Source organism: Erithacus rubecula (assembly GCF_903797595.1).
Source record: "Erithacus rubecula genome assembly, chromosome: 3".
Taxonomy (NCBI): domain Eukaryota; kingdom Metazoa; phylum Chordata; class Aves; order Passeriformes; family Muscicapidae; genus Erithacus; species Erithacus rubecula.
This window is the reverse complement of record NC_136689.1, coordinates 4813494-4838033: the sequence shown is the minus strand read 5'-3', so window position 1 is coordinate 4838033 and position 24540 is coordinate 4813494. Positions and strand designations below refer to the sequence as shown.

Genomic DNA, 24540 nt, shown 5'->3' with positions numbered 1-24540 from the left:
AATAATTTATTAGGAGGGATGGTATTTTGATCTGTGACCATCAATAAGTCTGTGGCCTTCAGATCAAACACCATTATCAAGACATCCATTGAACTGGAAACAGCATTAGAGGGGAGACAGCTAACTCAGCATTAATCAAGATTTTTTGTTCTTGCAGTATCTGAATATTTTCTGATAGCACCAAACCTCTGGCAATTTCAGGCAAACCCATACTGATTTATTAAGGTGGGGCACAAAGACAAGTGGGTTGTGACACTGTACTACAAGAGTTACACACCAGACTGATAGCATAATCATTGTTAGGGTCCAATATTTGCATGTCAAGACCCAGAAAACCATGCAAATATCATCTAGTCACAAAAGTGTCTTGCACTACCAGCATCAGAGCTTAGACAAGGTACAATATACATTTAGAGACCAGCCCAGTGTGCTGAACAAACCCAGTACCAGTCTAGTAAAAATTTCCAATATAACCAGCATGCTTGCTCTGCCTGACAACAAGCTGGTTAACCCCAGTTAAATCTTCATTTTAACCACCATCCACAGCCTTCTAAACCTGGAGCTCAGACTGCAGTTGTGCTGGTCAGCTGTAAGAACAGCATCCTCCTCACTGTTCTGCACAAAGAAATTGCAGGTCTGGCTCTTTCCGCTTTCTTAATATTTATGCATCTGGTCTGGCAGCATCCATCATCAGGGTAGCCTTAGCTGGTGCCCCAGAGGGATGAAATAATGGCAATTTCAAAATGAGCCACAAGATGAACAGGAATGGGGAGGGTGGGAGGGAGCTGCTCTCAGGAGTCTGTCAGGGTTAGGTTATATCAGGCAGTACCTCTCACAGCACAGGAAGAAAAATAAACCACCACAAATTAGCAGCAGAGGAAAACAATGGGTGTGAGCTTGTTCCAGCAGGGGGTTGGGGTGGGAGAAGCACTTGGCAGAACTTTGAACAGGAGAAACATTGGCAAGGGATGAGGGTCTGAGTAGAGGCATAAAGTGCTTTGTAAGGGATTTAGCAATTGTCAGGTGTGGGGAGTGAGCTCCCACATCTCCCATAAACCAGCCCAGCACAGGCAGGGGCAGAAAATCTAAAGGCAGCAGCTCTGCAGTCCCCAGGAGCAGAGGGAATGCCAGACTTCAGGCTGGGAAGCTGCTTTTGACATGGAGCTGCTTTCAGAGCTTCTCCTGGCTGCAGTGGGACAGGGACATCCCCCAGCTGCACACCTGATGGAGCAGGGTCACAGACTATCACTCTTTTTAACACAGAGATTCCTTTCATACAGCACATTAATTCCCTCCTCCCAGGCTCCTCCAAGGAGGAATTGGCTGAAGTTCTGCTGCAGTGTCAGGGGCTTTAGATTAACACAGACAACAAATTACTAATCCCGAGAACCAGGCAGGGTATCACGCATTCCTTCACCATGTTAAGTGCCCAGCTGAGGGGGAAGGGCAAGGAAGGATTTCCAACTCTGCACAAACATTTTGAGCCTCTAAATTGAAGCCCAGCCCCAAAAATTCCTGTTGCTATTTTTTGTTCTTTGACAGTAGCACCAGAGGAAATTGTTGTGCACTAGACAAACACATTGCAGATTGACAAAAGAAAGAAAGGTGTGAGATTATTTACCTCTTCCAGCTGCAAGAAGGCATCCCACATTTCCAGTTTTTTGTCTGCAACTCATCATCCTCTGCCTCCCCACAGAGAAAGTGCAGCTGCACCCTGAGCTGGGGTGGGACATGCTCAGAAGGTCAGAAAGCCCAAACAGCACCAGGTGAAACCTTTTCCTTGGCAGGTGTGAACTTAACCTGGTGTCCATCACCTCAAACAACCCCTTTACCCACCACCTCATCCAGATTGCTCCAAAGAGAGTTCAAAGCACTGATTCTGAGCCATCAAACCTCTTGTCCCTGAGAATGCTCAGAAAATACCAGAACCCCAGCCCTGCTGGTGCAGGGGAACAGGACAGTCTCTCCAGGTTGTCAGCTGGAGCTCATTCCCCATCCTGCTCCTCTAAGCCACATCGTGGGCCCCAGCAATGCTTTGAAGGACACCCTGGGTCAACAGGGATATCACAGGAGCAGGAAGGGAGGGAGGAACATTACAGCCCAGCTGCCTCACTGGACTTGTGTATGGGGGTGACAGGTTCACTGACAGCTATTCCTTTTATTTATGGATTTCTGTGTCTGCTTGAAAAGCTGTACCAACTCTGCTGTAAAAACAGGAAAATTGGGCTAGAAATGCCAAGATAATCAGAACCCCAAATCCTAACTTCATACATTTCCTTCCCATTTCAAGATCCATCTCCAGGACCATATCTATCTGGAGCTTGAAATTAAATTCCAAGTCTTAGTACCTGCACAGGCTTTAACTATTTTCCTTGTTGCAACTGAGGCTAATTATTTTCCCAGCCCTCTTGTCTCAGATGAAAGGCTCCATCAAATCCAACCCCTTTCCAGTACTCCTCCAGGATCAAGGGATCACAATCAACTGGGTTTGCTCTGAGATGTGCACAGGGATCAAAGGGAGATCAGCTTTGCTGTGCATGCCAAGTGGCATCCCCTTCCCTAGAGCCCAAGCACATCCTGGGCTTCCCCACATCCCAGGTCTGCAGCCACTGGCAGATTCTAGACTGCAGAACATTGTCCATCATGAGAGGTGCCACTCAAGAGTGTATTTGAGGCTGAGATAGGCACAGACTATTTTATCTGCTCAACTAAAATATTTCCACGTTCACACCTTGATTGAGGAGAAGCAGCAGAGTCTTCATCACTGCTCTAGGATAAAAACAACTTGGCTTACAGCCCCTCAATAAACAGGGGCAAATCCATGGGGCTTGTCTTCTGGAAGCTTAGTTTTGGGCAGGGGGGGTTCAGGTGTGGGTAACTCCAAGCCACTTCTCACACACACCAGGTTTCAGCTGCTGATACTCAGGGGAGGACTCACATCTGTGGACTGATGACATCCAAAATTGCTGGTGTAATGTAAATAAACAGTCAGAGGAAAGGAGAGTACCATTTCTGTTTATGCTGCACCAACCCAATGTAAATACTCAGAGCTTTCAATCTTAACTACCCCAGACAGTGAAAAAAATCAGGATGTAGAGAGGACATCACAGGAATCTTTGCACTAGTTTGGGGTTTTTTTTCCCTTTTTAGCCTAGTTTCCTGAGGTAAAAAGGCTTATCTGGTCATGCTGTCTGTCTTTTAATCCCCTCTAATAACTTTTCAATCCATTGGCCAATTTCAACCACACTTGAGACAGACGTAGATATTTCAGACATACTAAACTCATGGTGTAGAAATGGAGAGCTAAGTAATATAAATCAGTGGGAGACTGTGCCTCCTCTGTGGTGTATCTCCAGGCCCTTATCCATTCTAAGAGCTGGAAGTCAGCATGTCCATCAGCTTAGGGATGCAAAGGAATCTCCAAAAGCAATTGCTCACATTGCCATTTAGCCCCACAAGTGGTCAGGAAGAAACCATGGGCTTGGAAGGGTGAGTTAAAGGTAAACTAACTCCACCCATAGGAAATCATGTTGAATTAGTTTTGCCACTATCAAAGCAGTGGGAGCTTTATCTTTCCTGTTTTAGGATAATAACCTCAGAAAAGCTGAATCAGTATGTCTGTGCAGGGATTAAAATTGTGGCTTCCTCTCTCACCCTTTTCTGCCTTGAAAGAGCAAAGTCTAAAACTCAGCTCCTGAGGAAAGGGGAGGAAACCAACACTGATAATGTGAATCAATCTTTTAAAGCAGGACCACGCAGAATAACAAGACCATGAAAACCACTCAGGTCTGCTTTTGGTTCAGGGGTAATAACTTCATGCAAAGACTCTGTCCAGGTAAGAAAAGCAGCAGTGAAACACTCCCACAGGAGCCTGATGATCAGGCTGAAATCCTGCTCTCCTGAGAGCAACACATCGTGCACAAGGGCTGCAGAAACAGCCTCTGAATTTACACACACTTCTAGTTTTATTTCCCTTACTTTTAGTTTTATTTCCTTTACTTTTAGTTTTATTTCCCTGCCTAAATGCAGGAAACATAAACCTAGAAACAGGACCTTGGTTTCTCACCAGGAGGTTTTGTGCACACAGGCACAATATGATGAGAGCAAGTTTTAAGCCAGAAACAGAAATATTCTCCAAAACTCTTGTGCCCTTGCCACAATTGGATGCAGGCAAGCACGGGACTAACAGAACTTTTTTCCCCACGTGGCAAGCTCAACGTGTTTCAAAGCTTACACACACACACAGAAAAAAAATAAAAAAATCTAGCTCAGCTGCTCTATATCATGAGAAATGGCTGATGTGCCCAGCACACTGGCAGACTGCCTGGCTACCAGCTGTGGTCTGACTCCTAACCCTGCTAAAAACAGAGGTCTGCCAGTGGACACAGTGCCACAGAAGCTGCACAAAACAATGCCTGCCTTTGGATGAGCCTGAGAAACCATGACCAGGGCCAAGGAGACAAACACAGAACTGGGGAAGAGACTTTGGGCAGCTGGGCTCTCCTCACTGTGGGTAGCAATGACCTGGCATCCTGGAAGTCTGTAGGAAAACTCAACCCTGGGTTCTGCCTGGAGGGCAAGAAGTTCAAAGGACTCTGAACTGGCCTGTGGCCAGACTGAGAGGAGTGTTTAATTGGGTAAGATGCATTTCAAGCATTCCCCTAAAAATGCCATTTCCATGTAAGTCCTACCCAGGCAGGCTTGCTCCACTCCTCTCCCAGTTGAGGAATGCAGCAATTATGCCCACAATGGGAGATCATCTCCCTGCTCAACAGCCAAGCTGCTTTGCCATCAGTCCAGCTCTGATTCTGGGGGCAGCTCTCACCTCAAAATCAGCACCCAACAGGCAAACTCAGTCTGCTGGATTTGAAAATTGGAAGGACTTCAGCTGTCAGGAAGGCCAAACCACATTTGGAATTGCTTTTTCTGGGTTGGTCAGCACAGATTTGAAATGTCAGTCTCCATGATCTCTGGAACCTTGTGCTCTCTTTCTCTCTCCTGCCCTCATGAGCACTTCCCATGCAGCCTGTATACACAACAAACAACAACAAACTCCATAATTATTAACCAGCCTGTGATTTTCAAGGCCACATATGCTCACCCATCTCTAGGGTTCAGGATTTACTGTCTGCATGTCCTGCAAGCCTTGTCTTGAAGGCAGCCTCAGGGCTGCTGTCAGGAGGCAAGTTTGTACAAACTTTATCCCCACAGGAGAGTTCATCTATTTGTTCTTTCCTCATTATTGTCACTTCTGTATTCCTTCATCCTGTGAACAGATCTGCTCAGGTTGAGATGCTGAGAAAAATCTGGATTGCAAAGTCAAATGTGGTGGGTTATGGGTTATTGGCCATGGTGCCACCATGAAAGCCAATTACTTTACTTTGCAATCCTTTTCCAGAAGGTGAAGCTTGCTCGTCTCTCCTGGAACTGGCAGGAACCTTGACAAAAGTCAGATGATTTTACTTCCAATAAGATAAAACAGACTCAAGTCCAGCAGAAAGATGTGATTTAAACAGAAGTTATTGGGCTTTTCTCTTTGGCATCTTGCCTGACATATCCTGTGGGGCAGTTGTGACCTGGAGGATTATTTCTGCCTGTAGAGGAGTTTCTTCCTTTCCTTTCAGGTATACAGAAAATATGAAATGAGGATCACACCAAGTTCATTCAGGTCTCTGGCACTGCAAGGCTGCATTATTGCAACACACTTAACTGAGGTCTAACTTTCAAGACTTTTAAGAGTCTCAGTAATATAGTGAGGCAACCTGCCTTCTGAACAAATCACACCACTTGAGCACATTACACATGAAATACTCACACATCTCACTGCTAATTCACTCCCATGCATCATTCAGCAGGAAATTCCCTAGCAACAAACTCCAAGAAAGATTTTATCCTCAGTTATAGCAGCACTGATGCAGCTCTATGATGGAGCTGGGGTGTGCCCATAGGACAGACCCTATCTCTGGAATTCACATGTACTGTGAAAAATATCTCCCCTCAGTCTTGGCTGAATTCATAGTAGGATAATTAATGTCTTCCTGTTCATTTACAAATTTCTCCTTAGCTCAACATTTGGGATCTGGAGACAGCTGCTCCTGTGTCCTCCCCTGCCAAAGAATAAAACCTGGTCCTCTCTTGGCCACAGCAAAACAAACCTCAGCTGTAGGGTGAGAGGTGTCTTTTAACCCCTTCTCACAAAATAGCAGATAATACTTGAGGCTTAACTTTGCACTTGGGCTTGATGAACACCCAGTTCAGAGGAGCAGGGAAACACAGCATGACCTCGATGGATTTCATGTCCTCCCCTTTTCCCCTGCTGTCTAAGCAGCAGCAGCAGCATCTGCACAGGCAGGAGCTGGTGCCCAGCCCATGTGCCATGAGGAGCTGCAGCTCCCTGCCCTCACTGGTTCATTGTTAATGCAACAAATAGCCTTGGGTGTGCAGTATTGGTTGTGACAAGCTGGAAGAGGTCCATGCATCAGATGATGAAGTTGTTCTTGCTACCAGCAGGTACAATTGTCTTTTCTGCTGAACTAGCAGCACACTTTCTTCCCCATTTGCTCTTCACTTTTTGCCCTCTTTGACAACTTTTTAAATATTTCAGAGATGTACTCTTGTGGCTGAGCTCTCCAGCACAGTCTCAGCAGTTTTGCTGTTTCCAGAGCCCATATGGGGGCAGGATCACAGCTGGAACCACTCATGCCAACATGCTTTGAACGTTCCTGCAGCCCAGTCTGGACATGCACAGCAAACCCCATGCAGAGAAAATGCTGGGCAGACCCCAGAAGAGGCAAGCTCTGAGGGCTGGAGACCAGCACAGACATCAGCTGAGAAACTCAGCAGCCCTGAGGACAAAAGCCTTTCTGTGTTTCATCACCTCAGCAGCACATTCAGCCATCCTGCATCAGCAAAGCACATGGTGAGAGCACAGATGCTCCAAGTTCATACAGCACCCAGGCAGAGACAGCTCCTGGCAGCATCTGGGGTCACACGAGGCCACTCACATTGTGCTCTTTCACTTCACCTGATTAACCATGTAAGGGATGCTCACCCTGCTCCTGTCCTGAAAACACTGAACCCAGGGCTGTCTCCCGGGGTGGAAGGTGCTTCTGCTTGGAAGGAAGTAAAAGCAAGGAGCTGGGGAATGTTCAGCTAAGCAGAATTTGGGAAGGATTTGGGAAAAATAAATGAATGGTGGTGAAGAGAGAAGTCCTGGAAAGATGTGGGTGGAAAGATCCTTCATTGGGTCCCTGGGACTGGAAGGGGCATTCTGGAGCTCTCTGTGGAGGTTTGAAGAAATGGACACCAAATTTGCTAGCGTATGGTGTAGGGCCAGACCTCTGGCTGTGTCATTACTACAACATTTTGGGCATGCTATCTTCCCTCTGTAAAATAACTGTGTTCCTTGTGATGAAAATATGTTTATATTATTTCTGTCCAGTTAAATACCTTTTGCTGAGGGTTTTTTTTTTTTCTTGGTTGTTTGTGGTATTTTTTTTTTTTCTTTCCAGATATCTCATTTTCTCTTCATTGAAACCCAGTGCCTCAATTTTCCAGCCAAGTTTGGCAGTGTCATTGAACGCCCAGGTATCTCACTCAGACAGCTCAGGAATATCCAAGGCAAACACAACACTCAGGGTGATCTCCCTTTCTCAGGAAGACACAGACTGTCCTCCCTTGATTTCTATTCCTCTCCTCCAAAATAATCATTCCCTTTGCCTCAGCTGCTGCAGCCCTTCCTATGGAGGTTATCTCAGGCCAGCCCAAGCTTCCTCAAGGCTGGATGAATTTGGAGCAACTGCAGAGCTTCCCAGCCCAAGGGGATCAATCTCCAAGGATCTGTCTGACCCTCACTCCAGCCCTGTGATCACTCAGTTGTGACTTCACCCATTCCTTTCTCCTGGAGAAACCAGTGAAATCTCAAAGACAATAAAACCCAGGAACAGTGTCTAGATAATCAATGCTCTGCCTCTAAAATATACCACTTAAAAATCATGGCAAGTAACACAAAGTGTGAACCTCTCCTTTAGCTTTAATCTAAACACTTGTGCTGTTGGTCATAGCACCTAACAGTAAAACCTTCGTGAAATAATTTTTTTTGGCAATTTCAATATAAAATTGCTACTTTGGTAACAAAGATTTTCAAAATACAGAGAGGGTCCCTATGAGTTATTCAGGCATAGAAGTCACTGCTCATCAAAATAAGGATTTTTCAGTCTGTATTTAAGCATTTCAGAAAGAAACTGGCCTTGCAGCCAAGATGTTATTGCCTGAATCAGCATTATATACATGCAGGGAAATAAAAGTAGGAAACTGTAGCACACGTAAAATGCTGATAGCTGTCAAGAAACCTTCTAGAGCACAACAAACAGCACACAATCACTTCAGCAATTTGAGGCTGCAGAGTGGGAAGGAAGGCCAAAACCAGGAGCACCAAACACACACAAAACATAAGTTATGTTGCTAAATATACTGCTGAGATAAATGCTTATACGTCTAGAGGGATAATAATAAGACTCATTATTTTGGCTGTAAGACTCCCAGGCTCAGCAGTGCAGGGAAAGGTGAATCCCAAAAGCCATCTTTGTCCATTTCTAATTTGGAATCTGTTGGGTTTCTCATTAGGAGCAGTGGGGGATGACTCACAGCTCACCACATCCCCTGCACACCAATGCTTGGAGTGAAGGCACAGCAATTCCAACAGAGCATAAAGAAATCCATGGCCTGTGTGGTGATGGGGACAACAGGAGTGTCCCTGCCTCCATCACCCAGAACTCCACAGGACCCACAGTCCAGCACAAGGCAGAGCAAGCTCCTGGCTCAATTTCCCAGTCCTCCCAGTCTGCAGCAGTGTGATAAACCAGCTCTCCCAGTGCAGGGGATGGTGTCATGCTGAGCACACCTAGGTCATGCAGTGCAGAGCCCCATTAGAGATCCCTGGACCAGCTCCAAATGAGTAAAAGCATCCACAGCAGCACATAACGATAGTAGGTCAGGTCCTAGAAGCAATAAAACCACATTAGCAGCATGTAAAGCTATGCTAAGTAGCCTCTCTGGTTTTGCCCTGAAAAAAAAAAAAGAAAATAGCCTCCTCCAGTAGCTCTTTACTGCAGCCATTTACAGGAGCACCTGGGATTTTTTTAGGTGCACAGCAGAAACTCTGAGGGTTTGGGCTGCCCCTTGGGGATGGGAGGGATGCTATGGACCCTCAACAGCTCATGAAATCAGCCAGGAGGGATCCTGCTGCTCTTCAGCAGAGTTTCCTCATGCTCAGGTTGTGACTGACTGCAAGGGGCATGGGGAAGGAGGATTGGGCTGGAAAAAGTGATGCCTCCTTGGGATTGAGGACACTCCTGTGCCTGACAGCCCAGGAACCTGGCTGCTGCTGAACTGAAAAACAGACACTTGAATGCAAGAGTAAGACTTAGAAAATCTCCAAGCTGTAAATAATCAACTTCCCAGAAAAATTTCATTGAAGCACAGCTCCCCCATCAAGCCACGTTTATCACTGTTAATAATCACTGCTGTGATAAATAAGATAAATAACATAAGAAAGGTAGATGGTCTCTGTGACAAGATTGTTACAAAGAGCCTAAATTATTTTGCACACAATGCATATTTCTTCCAAGGGACACAACCCCACAGCTGATACTGGGATGAAAGGGAACCCAGCAGAGATTGCACTTCTATTACATATTTCTCCATCAAGCAACTGATTAAAGTTTGCATTCCAAGTACAGCTATGCTCCAGGCTTAAGAAAAATCTTCTCATTTGAAAGTCATTTCCCTCCCCTGCATCTGGGACAATCAGCAGCATGAAACAGATAATATTAATAAATAAATATGCATCAGCACAGAGTTCATGTTCAGTCAAAGCCAAGACTTGTGTGTCTTGCTAATGGACCCCAGCATCAGGAGGTTTGAAAGACTGAATTCTGATACTTCCAGCAAATGAAAGAAAACCTCTCTGCTTTGCAGGGCTTCAACTGTGATTTGGGAAGTTTTCCTTCCTCCCCACAAACCTTGGTGTTCAGGTCATTGAGCCAGGAGCTCCCAGCCTGGGTTTTCCCACAGAGAAGAGAGCTTCCCCCAAAGTCCTGAGCAAGAGTGTGCTGGGATCAGTATCCCAATGATGCTGTTCCTGGCAGTCTCCAGCAAGGATGAAGTCAAAGAGGAGCACTTCACTGCCCAGCTGCAGGACAGTGGCTGTAGCATGATGATTCTGGTTTTGACCCTGGTGTCATTTTTCTAAGCCCCAGTAATGTGTGGGCTGCCAGCAGAAACACAGAAGAAGGTGGCATGATATCACAACCATATTTCCTGGGGCAAAAGAGGGTGTTTGTAAGTTCCATCATATGAGGTGATGTGGGAACATGTACCAGATTGTCATGTATCACTATCTGGGGCTTTATAACCCCCTTAGTCTATCCCTTAATTAAAGGGATGTTTCCAGCTTTGGTGATGGGAAGCAGATTGTTTTGCTGAGGCTTTCTCCAGAGAAATAATTTAATCCTTAATGAGATGTAGGGGAATTTCCCCTTTCCTATTTCCCCAGTTCTCTCCAGATATCAGCTTCATCCTTCCCATTCTGTGTTGACTAATCCTGTGCAGTCACTCTCCCTGCACACTGAAAGAGCTCAAAAAAGTTTTTACATCTTATCCTATGACAACCAAAATGCTGCACACGCTCCACAGTGCAAAATACTTTGTAAAAAAATTTAAATATATATATTAAAAGTAAATAAATAAATAAAAAGAAAAAAAGGAAGTCAAGAATAACATGGTAACATTACACAGTTGCATGTGTTAGAATAGAAAAATAGAAAGAATCAGTGACTAAACTGCAGGTAGAGAAACTGCTGGCCTTTTTAAGGGCAAGAAGGAACTTTTCAAACACGTAAGGAACAAAATGTATCCTTTAAGTACCATCAGACACAACAGCACAGAAGGGCCAGAAATGTTCAATACCTATTTCTGTTCTGTACTTGGGAAAAATCCATGCAATGGAGCAATAATATGCTGAGAATGACATTTCCCGTTTAAGAGCAATAAAAATGTACAAAAGGAGCATAAAATACCCTGGTTTCTTTAGCTAGACAACGAGTTATGATAATTGAACCCAAGAGTTCCTACAGATTCAGCCAACATGTACTCTGAATGTCAGTGTTGCTTCCCAAAGCACTGGGACACTGTGGTGAAGCACCAGAAGAAAACCACAATTGTGGCAGTGTTTTATGTGGATAAACAGATTTGAGTGACTGAAAACCTTTTTGCTTTGTGGGGGAAAGAGCAGAAGAGATGATGCAGGGCTTGGTTAATCAGGGCTCAGGAGACAGGGATAGAAACTGATGGGAACATTACCCCATTTCAGTTCTGATGTCCAAAGCACAAGGGTTGTGCTGATAAATTAGCAAGGTTTAGGGAAGTATCATTAAAGACAATTATGGGCTGGAAATCAGGCTCATAGTAAACACTGCAAAGAGCTTGATCACACCAAAGGAAATGGAAAGGGATTAATTAATCACAGTACCAGCACCCTTAGACAAACACAGCTAAAACATTACTACTCCTCTCCTTATTACAGAGTACTTTGCACTCTGTCTGAATATTATAGAAGAAATCCAGTGTTGAAGAACTGGAACAAAAATAAATATTAATTAGGCATAATGTGCACATTTTAAAGAAAATCATTTAACCATGCTTTACCAAAGACTAATAACCTAACAAAGACTGCAGGATGAAAAATCCATCCTGCTCAATTCCTCTTTTCTTGACAGTACATGCTGTAGCTGAAACAATAGTAATTATAGGGAGCCCTCTGCTATTCTGGAGACATAGTAGATGATCACAGTTTTATTTCATGGCTTTATAAATTCTAAATTACGAAGTTGAGCCTAAATTTTCCAGTCTTTTCTTTCTTATCCCACAACAAAAGGAACAGAAAGTCATAAGCCAAAATCATGTACTTGGGCTTCAAAACACCTCACAACACAGTGTGCATGGAGCTCTGTTATAAAATGTGATGGGAGGGGGGGAGGAAGCTGTCCAGATAAAAATAAGCAGATGCAACAGTGCAAAATAAACATTACAGCAAAAAACTAGGCAGGTCCCTTGGTGCAGAAAGATGTCTCAGATCCCTGCTCCCTTTCTGCCTTGCAGCCAGGCGAGTGTCACCCTGCCACGCCACCCAGTTGGCACCCAGCCTTCCAGGGAGTGGGAGATAGGCAGCCTAAAAATAGGCTGTCCTCTGTTTTGGCTCTCCCCTCCCTCCCTCCCTCCCTCCATCCCCCCCTCAAAGGCACAAGGCACAGGGAAAAACACCCAGAAAAGCAGCAGCCTTGCAGAGTGAGCCAGGAGGTGCTTCTGGAGAGGGAGGCAGGACAGGGAGGCAGCAGGGTGATGCCAGGCACTGCACAGGGGGCTGGTCCCTGCCTGCCCTCCTGCTCCTGGGAAAGAGTGATTTCCAGCACCTCTAGCACTGGAGATGCCACCCAAGCCCCTGGCCACACTGGGGGTGTGGGGACAGAGCCACACAGACTGGCCCTGCCCTCCAGGGTGGTGGCTCCAGCTGAGCCACTGCTGAAGCCAAGCAGCTGAGCTTGGCCCCTGTGGCACATCCCACAGCAGCTCCTTCACTGCTTCCTGCTCAGAAACTCTCTGCAGCCACCCCTTTACCCTGTGAAGGCCTTTTCTTCAACAATCCAGGCAACTTTTGTTTCAAGGAACCAGCATTTGCAGGCAGCAAAGCCTCACAGGACAGTTTTTAATAGGAATTTCATTGGCATTGGAGATCCTCACAGGACTTTGATGAACACTTGAACTTTAGTCTGACATTTAGGCGTCTAAAACTCTGTATGAAGCCCAAATTAAGAGATCTTACACTCTGCTATTGATGTTTTCTCTCATATGCAGCTTTACAAAGTTCCAGAACATCAGTAACATTTCAGAAAGCATTGGTTCTGCTTTTAACTGGATATGACAAGTCAAAATCAATTAGAGATTGATCTCAATACTGGTTCAGGTTTTTTTTTTTTTTTTTTTATTTATTTTTAGCCTGCTATTCAGTAACCAAAGTGAAGAAATGCAATCAATGAAGCGAACTTGCTTTGCAGCAAAGCTTTTTTCTGGATTATAAAACATTTTGGGAAATTTCTCAAGCTCCTAAAGACAACAGTGTAAATAACATTGTTAATTGAATTCTGCAGAGTGCTCTAGCAGCAAGACTGATGGGTAGCCTAATACATCATGTAGTTGCTATAAGCAATGATCTCCCATGCTAATCACAACTTTCACATTCATTAAAGTTGTAGGAGCCTCCTGGAAGAAATCATGTACCAGGGAACAACTCAAACATTTGCAATGCTAAGCTGTGACTATAAAACTAACTTTCAAACTGGCATTGGGAAGAAAATATTCAATGTATTTGACATCCCACGGACCCAAATGTGTGAGATGCTGCTTTTAGAGTCCTGCCCTGGGCCACATGGTTCTGCAAACCAGCATGCATGTCCAGCTGCCACAATTTAAAATGAGCATGGAGTGATCATGCTCTGCATTCAGGGTGGGACTCTGGGCCACTGAAGGAGAAAATTCCCTTGCAAGGCCATTCCTGCAGGTTGTTGCTCAGGTTGTTTTTTTTGGGTTCCTGTTGGGAAGGGGTAACACAACAGACACACAGAAGTTAAGGCAGGGTTGATCCCTGGCCACCCCCAGGGACCATCACACATGCAAACAGTGCAGCTGGCACCAGCCCCACCTTGGAAAACAAACCTCTCAGGCCCAGGGCTGGTTGTTGGCAGCAGTGTGCCTGTGCTGGTCAGCAGCACTCCCTGCCTTACAAAGCTGCTATCAGCCCAGGGATGAGGAGATGAAAATCAAGGTGCTCAGAGGGAGTGCATGGGATGAGAGAACTCCCTGAAAGGGCTCAGCCATGCAGAAGGAAAGAGCCTCTGCATTTTGGGGCACAAGGGCTGCTGGAACTGATGGGGACAACACTGATAATCCCTCCAAAATATGCTTTAAACCACCTTCCTCCTGATCCTGGCGAATGAACAGTCCTCAAAAATAACATCTCTAACAGAAATAAAGCTTCTTACTTAGACTACCCACTGCAAACCAAATCAAGGCTCCAGCTTGCCACTCAAGTACACCATTTTCAGTGCTGTGATGCCAATTTCTGTGCTTTCCCTGGCTCCTTGTGACCTTTTAAACTCTTAAATAATGCTGCACACAGTTCCCTCCTGCTCCTTTCCTCCTGGAGGCAGCTGGGCCAGCAGGGACACTGCAGAGACCTGGGCACAGCTCATTATTGCTCTGCTGCCTGTGACATCCTCATGATGGCTCCCAACTCTGCACCACCATCGTGTTTGGGGTCAGAACACCCTGTTTGTGCTTGTCAGCCAGCACACATCCATGTCACTCCCTGAGCAAGATGCTGAAGATCCTTTTCCCTTTTGTCAGCTTTGTAACCACACAAACACCCAACGCAAGGCACAGGGAATGAAGCAGAGGGTGGGTTTGGTTTATTAGGGAGGGCAAAAGCTGCTGCAGAGGAGGAGGAGCTCAAAGGTGGCTCTCAGCCACCTCCATGCTCCTTTGATCCCAGGGCCATGCTGGCTGCTGGCCAGTCCCTGCTGTGGGCTGTGTTAATCTGTGCTGGCCACGGGTGCCTCCCGGGAGGCTCGGTGGCAGCTGGAGATTACTGGGGTCAGGGACACCCTCCATTTTCCCTTCCTCACAGCAATGGGCAGGGCAAGGGCTGTGGGAGAGACAGCCACAGCCTCACTGCATGGGTACACACATCCTCAGTGGGATCCTGCTGCCTCTCATCCTGGTTTGCAGCAGCCCTGTGCAATAGCTGGGCACACATGTCCCATCTGACACCACCACAGACAGGCCAGTTCCCAGAAAAATGGGGAACATGCCACTGATGGAGCTGGAAATTGCATTTTCAATATTCTTGCTTCATTCCTGATTTGGGTGTTTTGTATAAATATGCATATATAAATAAAAATCATCTTTTATATGTAATTATTAATCCCTGTCTGATGCACAAAAACGGGCAGCAGTGCCAATACAATCAAACATCCCCCCTGCACAGCTGCAAAGTCGTGGGGCAGGTAAAGAAGGAGGGGACATCACCTTTGTCCCTCTGTCACCTCCCCCAGTCTTTCACCAGGACCAGGCTCTCTCACAAGCTCGAGGCACCCTTGGTACCCAACCCCTGATACCCACTGCTCCTCAGACACAAAGACCTACCCACAATCTCCTGAAGCCAGCAAGGGTCTTCAGCTGGTTTGGATTCAGCCCTGAATCCACATGATGGAGCCTTTTCAGATTATTTCAAAATGCACCAAGAGCCCAGGGCTTTGTTTGCAAGCTCTCTTTAAAACTATGCAATTACAACCTACACCTGCTATTACCTGACCTCACGGACCTGGGTGGAGGAGGTGAAGCAGTCACTGGCCTAACAATGGAATACTAAACATAAAATAGAATATAATATGCAATAACACAATAAAAATTCTGTAAAACCACACTACTGAACTAGTGCAGTTCCCTGTGGAGCTCTGCTGGATTCATTGATGTGTAGTATGTGGCTGGGTCACCACACAGTCATTTTCTTACATATGACAATCCTTTAAACTTTCCTACTCTCAACCCAGCAACATCATTTTACAGCACTTGCAAAAGCCAAACATCCCTTAGTCCTGAACCTCTGAATCAAGTTGCCCAGTGGGTTCAAAAGCTACTGAATAAGACAGATACACACTGGAAAACTAATGGACAAGCCAAGCAACAAAAGATGGGTTTCAATGGCTTGTGCAACTAATGACTACATAGAAAATCAGAATTTCCTGTGTAACAAAGACATTATGCTATTATTTCTTATAGTTAACAAATCCAGGTACTAAAGAGATGCAAGACATTACATTTGTTAAAATAGTTAATTAAAAACCACCTAGGAGACAGCTTTAGAAAATTCCAGAGAGGGAATGATGTTTCAAATTGTAATGTCGGATCTGAAGAAGTCAAAAAGAGCTTTTACCTTTTGCTTCATCAGGCTCTGGATCAGGCCCTCAAAATAGTTCTGGAAATGCTCCAGAAGACTTATTTCAGCTACATTTAAGCTCTATGCTTTGCAGCTATTCAGTAATTTTCTCTGTTAGTGTTAAACTGTCCAGGGGACTTTTCTGCTCGTAAACAAATCCTCAATCTCCCTTCTGTCGCTTTTACATCGACACTGCATCACTGACTTCAATAAACAGTCTCCTGATTCACCCTGTTATGAGACACTGAGCAGAATTAGGCACCAGAGATGTGTCTAAAAGCCTTGGTTTCAGGTTCTGAACATCACTTAGACTAATTAATAAAAGAAAACCACAGCCCAGAATATTTCAATGTTTTTGGATCACAGCCTCATACGCAGCCACTTGCCTTGCTCCCAGGAGTCTACAACCATCATTTTGGGGTGGTTTTTGGTATTGTTATTATTATTTCAAGGGTCTTTTATGCCATTCTCCATACCTGTATAAGAAAAGGTAATATGTGACCCAGTGCAGTGCTCCCAGGTTTTTTCTTGCCTGTCCTAAGAAGCAGCTAAAAAGTTTTACTGAGTCCTGACTACTGAACACACAACACTCACAGCAAGATCCATCAGCCCAGCACTGCTCATGTTTCACAAGCCAGGGAAAACCCCAAAAAACTTTTAACCAAAAGAACAATTTTTCCCAGATGTAACAGCACTTGAGGAGCAGAACTGTGTTTCACAACTGACAGAAAAAAGCAAGTTGTTCAAGCCAGGATATCTGTACACCTTTGCAGGTGTTTGCTCAGACACCGTGTGGATGTAGCAAAAGTTTTGGGGGTTGTCAAGTTGAGGAACTTCATAGAAAAGCAAACTCAGGATAAAACAAGGAAAATTCCCACCGAGGGCAAGGGAACCCAAGAACCCAGGGATCCTCCTAGGAAAGTTTCTACCTCAATTTCATCCTCCTGTGCAGGATCCAGAGCCTCAATTCAAAACTGCCTGAATCCAGCAGGAACAGGAACACGATGGATCTACAGGAAATTTGTTCTAGAGGTGCTCAAGTACTTCTTTAGCTAAAGTAGTACTATAGAAGTATCATAAAGTGATGGGGCAAGGGGAAAAAAGCACAGAAAGGATTTATTTTGTCTTTATCTTCCCTTATTCATATGATAATTCCTTTTTTTTAAATTATTCCTTGTAGCTATGACGTACGATTTCATAACAACTATTTACTTTTCTCCCTTTATCTAACAGCTGTCTGCTGAGAAAGATGGAAAAATAAACCAAACATGTTAAAACCAAGAGAAACTATTCATATGCCATGTCTAATTGCAGGCTATATTTAAGACTTTGTACATTATCTTTCAAATTATATTTAGTTTCAACAGGAGGGGAAAAAAATCCCCCTTACTTTCTAAAATTAGCAACAGAATTTGTATTCTGTTTTCAAATCCAACTGCTCTTCCTCAGAAACTATTGCCAGGGAATAATTAATATCTGGAGACAGGGAATCTGCCTAGATCAGATGCATTTTGACATTGTCCCACTGACGGTCACCTAGAGCGAGAAACGGGGGAAGTCCTCGGGGGAAGAATGGGCTGTGTAAATCTGGATTAGCTCTGCTGAAGTCGAACAAATCGATGTGGATTTTACGCCGGCAGAGCCCAGGAGAGGACTCATCCCTCCGTTTGATGGACGCGGGGAAGGGAAGAGCTGCGAGGATCCGGCAAACCCGGGGAGCTTTGCCGAAAGGGAGATTTCCCCAAGGGACCCAGAGCTCACCAGGAGCGGCTGGACGGGAACACGAGCCAGATTAGAGCTCTCGAAGTGAGACACTGTTGAAAAGAGATAAAGAGCGGGGGAGGAAAAAAAAAAAACAAAAAGAAAAAAAATGCAAAAATGTTGAAGATACTTGCGGTGCTTGGCAGAGCCGCTCCGGCAGCGCGGGGTCGGGACGCAGCGGAGCGATGTGCGGGCTCGCAGCCGGGACACAGGGCTGGCCAGCGGGCTGGGGACACGCTGGGGGCGATGTGCCGGGCTGGGGACACGCTGGGGGCGATGTGCCGGGCTGGGGACACGCTGGGGGCGATGTGCCGGGCTGGGGAAGGCAGCCCAAGCGATGTGCTCGGCCCCGGGCAGAGAGAGCGCGGCCGCGTCACGCCGCGCCCGCTGGACTAATATGGGGAGCAGAGATCCGTCCGGAAAGAAAGGACAACCCCTGTAACTCGAGAGCGAAACGGGGAGCAGGCACACACCCCAGGGGCTTTGGGAGGCTTTAGGGATTGCGATGGGGTGGCAAAGCTGGCTGCATCCGGGGGGGCAGGAGCAAAAGCAAGTTTGGGGTGTGGGGGTCCCTTGCCCGCAGCACCCAGCTCTGTTAAACGCGGCACAATTACCCTGTTAGAGTCAGGCAGGTGTTTTAAAGAGGCTTTGGTGTGATTTTATAATTGTGCATTATGTAACGTGCTACTAGAGTGTCAGGCCTCAGACAACACTAAGTGCCTGTCTACAGGTCAGGCTGTAACACTTTAATGATGCTCCTTTCTCCTCTCCCCAAATCCTCCCGCTAACTTTGCTCTCCCTGATCCTCTGCCCACTCTGGTGGCTGCATCACCGATTAAAACAAAAACTTCGTGACAGTGTTGCTCCTCTTTGTGAGCTTTACACCATAAGGAAGGGGCTTTTTTTTTCCCCTTTTTTTCTTTGTCTTCATTTTCTTTAAAGTTCATTTCCCAGGGGCAGCGTCTGACCTTGCAGCAGGGAATGGGCTGGGGCACAAAATCTGAGCTGGCTCCTACAGGGGGGAATTTTTATTCATTGGAAATAACCAGAAGTGATCCCCCTGTGCTGTCCTGTTCTGGTTTCCCAGGACTAAGATTCTGTTAAACCTGAACCAAAGCTTGTTAGATCCAACATGCTGTGAGCCAGCCAGGAGCACCAGTGGTGTCTTCAGCCACAGAGACATTAACAAAACTGCATTTTAGGGCGTAAAGGGGACCATTTCATTATGCTAAGGGAAAGAAACTTAGACAATTCACTTCAGAACTAATACAGCATTTAAGAATGGATTTTGGCTTAAAAAGTCTCTAATCTATTTTCAGCTAATGGAGCTTTTAAAAAATTGCTCATGAACAAGTTTTTCTATAGCTTTGTATCACACAAATTCTTTTGCTTTCTCTAAAGACTTAAAATCCACAGGGGAAAAAACCCAGGCACAACTCCCACTTGCCAAGACCCTTTGACAACCCTAAAACTGGCTTAGTGTTCACAGTCAGCCTTTGAGTTCCATGAATATTGAAAAAGACTAATTTCTTCCAACACACTTTATTGTGCCCATGGTCTGCATTCAGCCACCTAACTTTCATACACTCGCAAATAAAATCAATACAACTTTTTCAGATTATGAATACTAGATTTAGATTAAAATTAATAAAGTACAAGTTGCAGTATCTTTCAAATAATAACTTGGATGAAAAGCAGTTTTAGTACCTTAAGAATTCAGCGAGCTTTAAAAAGAATCTACAACCTGTTGGCAGGGCTCTCAGCATTGCAGATAAAAAAACCCCAAAACTTTAACAAACTGGGAAAACTCAATTCAAGATGAGAGATAAAATAAATAATCCAGTAAAGCATGGACTTATTTTTTCCACAACATAAAAGAAAGCTTCTAATTTTACAATTAGATTAAAAAGGGTAAAGAGAAAACTTGGAGCTTAAAAAAATTCAATTTTTTTTCTGCATGTTTTGGTACAACAATATTATTTGATGTGTCAAATCTCTACACTCAATAAGCTCTTGCAATATGATGATAAAAATTAAACTCAGGCCATTCTTTTTATGCAGAACAGTGATTTACAAAGGCTTTGTTCAAGACAATGAGCAGTGAGGCATGTTTTTGCCATGAAAGATAAGGGATCTTTTTAACAGTGATGAAAATTTTGCACTTTAATGATTCACAAGCTACAAGTCCTCAAAGGTGGGAGAGTGAGAAGCGAGGGAATTTTTTTGGTTCTTTTGCCATCTTTCATGGGAACTTGCCTCTGTGAGCTCAGACTGATTAGAAACCTGAAAAGAATGAGTACAAACAGGGGTCATAGCAGCTGGTACTGCATGGGTTTAACAAAATCACCCTGTCTGAGCCAGCTGAGGGACTGGGACAGGGGATAACTTTAATAAAGGTGTCCTTATTCTTCTCCCAAGCTGAAATCTGGGATCTCACTCACTAAAAATGGACAACCAGGAGCTGGTAACACCAGCTCCAGAATTATTGGGAAATCAAGAAGGAAACACAGTTCTAAAGGAAGAAAGACACATTTGTAGAGGTGAGCAGATAATTTGCAGCTGCACTGAAAGGAAGACACTGTGTATATAACAGAACAAAAATCCTACACAACGAAGTTTCTGAACTACCTGGATCTCTTCAGTGACACAAAAACTGCCAGAAGGAGAGAGGAGTTAGGGACATTCCAGTTCTGGAAAAGTTTTCTTTCCCTCATTATTAGTAACTCTAATTACTTTGAAAGAAGAGCAATGAGATAAGTCCTGTAGAGCCAGAAATGTGACCTGATTTCCTTCCTGATTTAGAAACTGTCACTTTGCAAGAGAAACCCAAAGAGACACAGCCAGGTCAAAGTGGGTTCCTCATTTTGGTCTACAGAGTAAATAATAAATCAAGATCAATAGAAATATAGCCAGGGTTTCCTTTTGGTAGGTGTTCATATGGACAATCCTATTTAAAGGATAAATAAACACATGTTTATCTGAGTTGATTGCAATCATTCACAACACCATGGAAGAGATATTCACTACAAGCAAATTTAAATATGCCCAGCAGACTTCATGTATTTTGCTCCAGGTTAGATGATGAAAGGGAGAAGCAATGACAGTGTTCCAACTATAAATTGCTTTATACCATGATTAAGGCCTTACCTCAAGACAATGTGTAAACACAAAGCAGAAATTCAAGTGGATATTTAACAGTGATCCTGCTTCTGTGTTACCAAAGTTTCTGTTTAAGAGAACTGAGAAATGAGTTGTTGTCACCTTTTAACAATCAGGGCTATAATTTTACAGAGTAAATCTTGAGCACCATCAGAGACAACTTACAATGTAGTAATTTCCAGGAAGAACTGAGCACCCACCCTCTGAAAACAATGGGTCCCTTCTATGTTTTTCAAGCTGAGCTTTCTAAAACTAAGGCACTAAAGGTGATAACAGAAGATAATAAGTTCCTTCTGAAAAGCAGGGCTAGGATTTCCAAATGACCACCAACATGTTTTAATATGTAACCCAAAATATTCTTTACTCCCATACATGCACAAAGGATTCCTTCAAGACACTAAACAGAAAAAGGTAATGAGGAGTTAAGCCAATCCCTAACTAACATCATAAATAGGACATTTAAAGAAATTAAAAGTAGCTATATTTCATTAATCTCCCAGTCAGGATGACATTTCCTATCATTAAATTTTTAAACATAATTTTGACAACACATTTAAATCAAGAACACAGCAGCTACTCAACATTTTCCTGTGACATGTAAAGGTCCTGGGAGATGGTAGCTGGTGCCCACAGGTGTTAGTCCATCCCAGTGAGAACCGAGGCCACTTTCTGGTTCAAGCCAGGAATAAAATGCTCTCAACTCTGTTGCAGTTTTAAAGTCTGTACCCATGAGCTGTCATTCAGAGTCACAAAGTCTCGTGGTCCACATACCCCCTTCATGGTCAAGGTATTTGGGCTACATAGCCAATGATGCAACTGAATACCTTTGTGACCTCTGACGAATGATTGAGGGCATGAAACAGGATCCGTTCCCTGCCACACTGTACAGAGCCCTGGCATGCTTTAAATCTGCAGGGCTCCTTGCAGCACAAACCACTTCTGTGTGAGAACTCTGCCTTTGGAAGCTGACCCTTCATGCTTGTAAAATCCTCAGAGCCTCAGACAGAAGGGCAAAGCTGCGCTATGGATGATTCAGAGTGAGCAGCAAGACCTGAGAAAAACCACGTTACAACATCCAACTCCAATCACAAGCAAGTTCAGTAAGATATTAATCTGTGATAATTTCTGGCAATACCGTCATCTGCCCCCTTCCAAAGTTACATAAACTCCACTACTCAAGGCTGAGACCTTTTGGCACATTAATCTAAAAATACCTCAACTTCCACTGCTTACATGTTGAGACATTTGCCACAAAAAAGCCATGACATTTTTTATTAAGGACCCTCTGTCTATGAAGCTCTCTGTCTACCACATTTGCCACTTGAAAAGGCTACACCAGAATAAAAAAATATTGACAAAACCAGTGGACATGACTCCAATTCCAGCTGTATCATTCCCATCCTGTCCTGACTCTGGGCTCCCCTCAACTTTTTTGGAACCAGGCGTCTCATCAAGGCAATGCACCCAAACCAGCAGAAGGGACGCTTCCAAAACCACCAATTTCTTGGTCCATTAGAATGAGAGGGTTTCACTGCTCACTGCCTCACAGCTCTGACCTTTCCAATCTCTGCCACCACAAGCTTATAGGATCTGCCGGATCCATCTGTGTCTCCACCTGGTCTGTTTCCCCACGCCAAAAGGACGGATCAAATATACGTGTCTGAAAACACATCCCTGCTTTTTCTTCATACCACCCGGGGGGGAATCCCCTCGCTGGTTTAAGATATCAGGAAGTCTCCAAGTCCACTTTTGCCAAACCCTGAAATCCTGGGAAATTGCAGCAAAATGAACTTCAGCACCTTGGACAGGACACACAGACGGAAAATCACCGAAATCGGCTAATTGGCCCCGAAAATGCTGTGCCTGGACATGACCCTCTAGGACACATCTGTGGGCCTGTTTATTTTTAGTATTGACAAATCCTCTTTGAATCACCGTGTTTATTCCACCATCCGCCCTGGGTTTTGGGAAGAGCTGCTCACCAGCTCGACAGTGGGAGAAATCGGGGCCACCAACTCCAGATCCAAGGCTCGTCTGCAGGAGCAGCCACTGCCCCAGTTGTGACTGGAAAACCTTGGCTCCAGCAGTCACAAGGCTCAGCTCACCCTTGGCATGGCAAAACGAGACCTGTTGCCATAGATGTGCCTGGCTCATGTGTTTCTTCGCTTTTTAGGAGCTCATCTCCACCTCCTCACCCAAATCTCCAAGAAAAATTAAATTGAAAAGTCTGATTTATTCCCATTGCAGCCTCACTTTTGTTGCATAAGTTTTGCTTTAATTTAGCTTTCATTCTCTCTCACGGTGCTCCCAGTATGTCACTGCTCCCCTCAGGGCTACGTCAATAAAATCATGATCACCTTGCTGGAGTGCAGCAGAGCTCTCCCTGGTTTGCTTTTATTTACATCAGCCAAGTCCAGATTTTCATTTGTGCCGGTAAAAAATCCAATTTTTTTAAGCAAAGGTGTTCTACAAACAGCTTTGAGGTGCTTGGTGCCATTAAGAAACACACTTAAATTATTTTAGTTCTTGCAACAAGTAATACCAATAGCACCCTCACCATACAGAAGAACGTTACCTTTTCCCTGCCACCACAGAAATAACCATTCCAGCTCAATTCTTCCCTTCAACACCTGCCACTAGATTTCCGCTCCAACACATCTGACACCTCATAATATCAACTGAACAATTGCAGAGCATTTTCTGTGTTGCTTGCTCTTCTCGGCACTTCTGGGTGCGGAAGCAAGATGGAAACTAAGCCGATTATCTGCCAGAATCACCTTTAAACAGCAATATGCATCTGTATCTATTTGATTATATATCCTCTGCTTCCAAGCTTTGCTGCTCCAACTTCCCTGCGCTCCAGCCCCGGTCCCTCTCCGCCGCTCGGCTCGGACGGGACGGTCGCGGTGCCGCTCCTTTCGCCTCGAGGGAAACTTTGGGGAAGGGAAACCCCCGGCACTATTCACTCCTCCTCCGCCATACGCTCCGAGCAGAGCATCCTTTCCATTTCTTTCTTCCCTTTTTTTTTTTTTTTTTCCTTTCCTTTTATTATCATTTCATTAACAACCCAACAAACGAAGAGAATAAGAAGAGAAAGAAACTTACATCGGTTTATTTAATTTTTCCTGCTAAACCAAGAGTCCCAGAGCCAGTTCATAGTATCCAGAGAGTTTTTATCCCGGCAGCGGTTGCGTCCCGCGGGGAGGAAGGGCCCGGAGCGCGGAGCGCGCTGCCCGCCCGCCGCCGAGCGCGCATGGCTCGGAGCCGCCGCGCCGTCTGTGCGGCTGCCGCGGAGCGGAGCGCAGCCAGCGCAGCCCCGGCCGGGCGGGCGGGCGGCGGGGGGAGCGGGGAGGGATGGAGCGGGGAGGGAGGGAGGCAGCCAGGCAGGCAGGGAGGGATGGAGGCAGGGATGGAGCGAGGGAGGCACCGCCCGCCCCGCCGAGCGCAGCCGGGGCGGCCCCGCAGCGGCCCCTGCCGCCGGTGGGGGAACGGGAACAGCGGGGAAAGGCCGGGAAAGCGGAGCAAGGCAGGGGGAGAGGCAGGGAAAAGCAGAAATTACGGCAGAGACA

At 45.2% G+C, this 24540-nt stretch overlaps 1 protein-coding gene across 1 annotated transcript in view; it reads right to left on the bottom strand.

The window, feature by feature from the left end:
* LOC306799988 (sodium channel protein type 5 subunit alpha-like) overlaps positions 1-24298 on the bottom strand; it is a 210369-nt gene extending 186071 nt beyond the window's left edge. Inside the window, 1 exon segment of the mRNA XM_079301701.1 lies at positions 24077-24298. The gene's annotated coding sequence lies outside the window, so the exon portion shown is untranslated.
* Between the last annotated feature and the right edge of the window lie 242 nt (positions 24299-24540).